Here is a 5,139-nt window from a genome sequence, read left to right as displayed (position 1 = left end):
GAGCAGTGCATCCGGTCGATGCACAGTCTGCCCAATAATTGAGCCAACGGCTCTATTTCATGGGGGCTTCTATTTAAGCCCCATGGCCGGCTCAAGCTCACTATCTTAGCCATTTGCATTGACATAACAACCTTGTGAGCTTAGCCAAAGCCCTCCCACTAATCTCCATCATTGATCCATCATCATTGTGAGATTGGGAGAGAATCCAAGTGCATGGCTTGAGTGATTGCATCTAGAGGCACTTGGTATTCATGTTTTGCTATGAGATTCACTTGTTTCTCTTGGTGGTTGCCACCACCTAGATGGCTTGGAGGAGCGAAGATCTTTGAGCGGAGGTTGATGATTGTCTCTGGCTCCAATCACGGTGATTGTGAGGGGTCTTGTGCCTTCCCCGACAGAGCGTTGAAAGGTAACTCTAGTGGATTGCTCGTGTCATTGAGTTACCTCACTTGTGGGTAGGTTCTTGTGGTGTCTAATTGTGTGGACAAGGTTCGTGCAACACCTCTTAACAGCCAAACCACCAAGTGTTGGTCGACACAACGGGGACTAGCGTGCCGGCAAGCACGTGAACCTCGGGAGAAAAATTAGTTGTCTCTTGCCCTTTGGTATTCTCCTGGTGATTGATTTAGTATTCATCTTGTGATTGATTCACTCCTCTACACTGTGGTATAATCACCCTACTCACTTATTTAAATTCTTGCACACTAGTTGTAGCAAGCTCTTTAGTGTAATTAGAATTGAGAGCTTGCTTTGTTGTTTTAAGTTCATCTAGTGGAGCTCTTTAGTGTAGCAAGTGTGAGAGCTCTTAGTGAGTAGTGACATAGTAAATTGTGTGTCTAGAGATCATAGCAACTAGAATTGTTGGATAGGTGGCTTGCAACCCTTGTAGAGCTAGAGCAAGTTTGCATTTTGCTATTTGTTATACTAATCAAATTGCTCTAGTTGATTTGTAGATTTTTAAATAGGCTATTCAACCCCCCCTCTAGTCATATTAGGACCTTTCAAGTGGTATCGGAGCCATGGCCACTGTTTGATTAAAGGCTTAACAACCTCGGTGTCAAATTATGGCTCAAGTTGTGTTCAACCATGTGGAGGGCAAACCACCGTTCTTTGATGGTACATGCTATGATTATTGGAAGAGAAAGATGAAGATGTATCTTGGTTCAATCAATGATCAAGTATGGGATATGACCGAGAATGACTATGATATCATTAATCCCGATAATCCTACCAACCTAGACAAGACCAACAAGCAATGCAATACAATGGCTCTCAACACCATATGCAATGCCATTGATTCCAAGGTGTTTGAGCAAATCAAGGATTGTGAAAGAGCTAATAAGGTGTGGAGGAGATTGGAGGAAACATATGAGGGCACACTAGTGGTAAAGAGTGCCAAGTTGTACATCCTAAAGGATAAGTTGACAAGCTTCAAGATGAAGGATGATGAGAGCATTCCAGAGATGTTCCATCGATTGCAAGTGATTATCAATGATTTTAAGGCATTGGGAGAGAAGATCAAGGATAATGATGTCTCTCATTGGTTCTTGATGTGCCTACCTCCAAGATTTGAGATGTTGAGATTGCTTATCATAAGAGGATGATTGAAGAAGATTACCTCTAACCAAGTACTAGGTGATGTCATGACACGAGACATACCATATGGAAAGGGAGGGGGTTGATAAGGATGACAAGAAGGAAGACAAAGATAAGAAGAAGAAAAGTGTAGCATTCAAGGCTAGCTCATCATTCAAGAACAAGGGCAAGTCCAAGAAAGAATCAAGTGATGATGAGGATCTTAGTGGCATTGATGATGAAGTCATGGCTCTATTTGTGCGTAAGATGGGCAAATTCATGAAGAAGAAAGGGTATGGTGCAAGGAAGAGAAGAGATCACACCAAAAGTAAAGAATATGTGAGAAGATGCTACAATTGCAAGAGCCCCAATCATGTTGTAGCGGATTGTCCCTATAATAGTGACAATGATGAGGATGAGAAGAAGAAGCACAAGAAGGACAAGAAAGAAAAGAAGGAGAAGAAGATGACCTTCCAATAGAATAAGAAGGGTGGAGGCTATGTGGTCACTTGGGATAGTGATGGCTCTTTGGATAGTGATAACTCCAGTGATGTTGACAAGAAATCTATCAAGAAAGCACTAGCAAGCATCACCATCAACAACAAGCCCTCCATCTTTGATACTCCATCGACATGCCTCACGGCAAAGCCTACCAAGATAAATATGATGTGAGTTATGATGATGAATGTGAAAGTGATGCTTATAGGAATGATAATGATGATGATGAGGAGGAGGAGGAGTACACCAAGGAGGAGCTCTTGGACATATGTGAGCAAGTGCACACTTGCGTTGAGATAAAGAGAAAGGGGTCCAAAGAATTATGCAAGAAAGTCAAATTTCTTAAGCAATCCTTTGATGAGCTCAATGCCACTCATGAGAGACTAATACAAGCCCATGAGAAGCTTCATAAAGCTCACTCTAAGCTTGAAAAAGCTCACTCCTCTCTCATTGAGCAAGTTAAGAAGGAGAAAGCAAAGAAGGAGAAAGTGATTGTGTCTTGTGATGTGGGACTAACATGTGATATTATTGATGAATCTTTTTATAAGCCCATTGTGGTTGCTCCCACTAACACTTCTTATAGCACTACTACTTCTACTTCACCTTTGAGTGTTGGTCTCACTTGTGATGCCTCACTAATGGTGGAAAATAAGATCCTCAAGAAGGAGGTAAATGAGCTCACTCGTGCCTTAGGCAATGCCTATAGTGGAGATGTCCACTTGCTAAAATGCTTGGGTAGCCAAAGATTTTCTCTCAACAAAGAGGGATTAGGCTATACCCTCAAGAAAGGCAAGACGGCCTTTATCACTCCCAAAGTTACCTTTGTGAGGGGCAATGGTCGGTTTTGTAATAGATGCAAGCAAGTTGGGCATATAGAGCAATATTGCAAGATTAACAAGAACAAGCTACCTAATGTATGTATCCTTAATTAAATTTGATTCTTGTTACATGCTTGTTAAGGGTGCCAATGGTGTGAAGGCTAAGTTCATTGGTACACCAATTATGGGCCAAAGAAGAAGGCCATTTGGGTACCAAAGACCTTGGTAACTAACCTCTAAGGACCCAAAAAAGTTTGGGTACCTAAAAGAAATTGATCTTCTTTTATAGGTCAATTATAAAGCTAGAGGAACACATTGGGTGCTTAATAGTGGGTGCACACAACACATGACCGGTGTTCCAAGAATGTTCAATTCAATCAATGAAAACAAGAGCAATGGGATTGATAGTATCACATTTGGTGACAATGGCAAAGGTAAGGTCAAAGGGCTTGGTAAGATTGCAATATCCAATGACTTGAGCATCTCCAATGTGTTACTAGTAGAGAGCTTGAACTTCAATCTATTATTGGTAGCTCAATTATGTGATCTTGGTTTCAAGTGCATATTTGATGTGGATGATGTAGAGATCATAAGTGTAGATGGCTCTAACTTGATATTCAAAGGATTTAGATATGAGAATCTATACTTGGTTGATTTCAATACAAGAGAAGCTCAATTGACAGCATGTTTGATCACTAAGTCTTGCATGGGTTGGTTATGGCATAGAAGGCTTGGTCATGTTGGAATGAAACAATTGAACAAGTTGATTAAGCATGACTTAGTTAGAGGCTTGAAAGATGTCACATTTGAGAAGGATAAACTATGTAGTGCATGTCAAGCCAGAAAGCAAGTTGGTAACACACATCCTGAGAAGAGCATGATGAGCACATCTAAGGCATTTGAGTTGATGCACATAAACTTGTTTAGACCAACCACATACACTAGCATTGGTGGAAACAAATATGGATTTGTGATTGTAGATGATTTCACTAGATATACATGGGTATTTTTTCTAGTGGATAAGAGTGATGTGTTTGTAACATTCAAATCATTTGTCAAGGGCATTCATAAGGAGTTTAAAACAACTATCAAGAAAGTGAGAAGTAACAATGGAAGTGAGTTCAAGAATACAAGAATTGATGAGTTGTGTGATGAATTTGGAATTAGACATCAATTCTCGGCCAAGTACACTCCACAATCAAATGGCCTAGTTGAAAGAAAGAATAGAACTTTGATTGACATGGCAAGATCAATATTGAGTGAGTACAATGTGAGTCATCCATTTTGGGCTGAAGCAATTAACATGGCTTGCTATTATAGCAACCGACTCTATTGTCACCCCATGATGGAGAAGACACCTTATGAGCTATTGAATGGAAGAAAGCCCAATATAGCATACTTTAGGGTTTTTGGTTGTAAATGCTACATATTGAAAAAAGGCACTAGATTGAGTAAGTTTGAAAAGAAATGTGATGAAGGTTTCTTGCTTGGTTACTCCACTACTAGCAAGGCTTATAGAGTTTGTAATTTGGTTAGTGGTACTCTTGAGGAGGTTCATGATGTAGAGTTTGATGAAACAAATAGTTTTCAAGAGGAAGATAAGAATCTAGATGATGTAAGAGGCACTCAATTGGTCAATGCAATGAAGAGCATGGACATTGGTGATATAAGGCCAAGAGAGGTGATTGATGTTGAAGATGACAAGAATCAAGTGCTCTCTAACTCAAATGTGCAAGCTAGTGGTTCTCATGATCAAATTCAAGCAAGTACTAGTGATGACAAAGTGCAAGATCAACAACAAGTGGCTAGTTCATCATCTCAACCAAGTAATCAATCAAGTGCAAGTGCTTCAACCAACCAATATTGCAAGAGATCATCCATTGGATACTATCATTGGTGATATTTCAAGAGGTGTGCAAACTAGATTAAGATTGGCTTCATTTTGTGAGCATTTCTCATTTATGTCTTCCATTAAACCTAAGAAGATAGATGAAGCTTTGAAAGATGTTGATTGGATAAATGCTATGCATGAAGAGCTAAACAACTTTACAAGAAACCAAGTATAGGAGTTAGTTGAGAGGACAGGATCATAATGTGATTGGAACCAAGTGGGTATTTCGACACAAACAAGATCAAGATGGGATAGTGATAAGGAACAAAGCAAGATTAGTGGCTCAAGGTTACACTCAAGTTGAAGGTCTTGACTTTAGAGAAACATATGCCCCGGTTGCAAGATTGGAAGCAATTA

Source organism: Miscanthus floridulus, chromosome 1 (genome assembly GCF_019320115.1).
Source record: "Miscanthus floridulus cultivar M001 chromosome 1, ASM1932011v1, whole genome shotgun sequence".
Taxonomy (NCBI): domain Eukaryota; kingdom Viridiplantae; phylum Streptophyta; class Magnoliopsida; order Poales; family Poaceae; genus Miscanthus; species Miscanthus floridulus.
Note: the sequence above shows the minus strand (reverse complement) of the source record.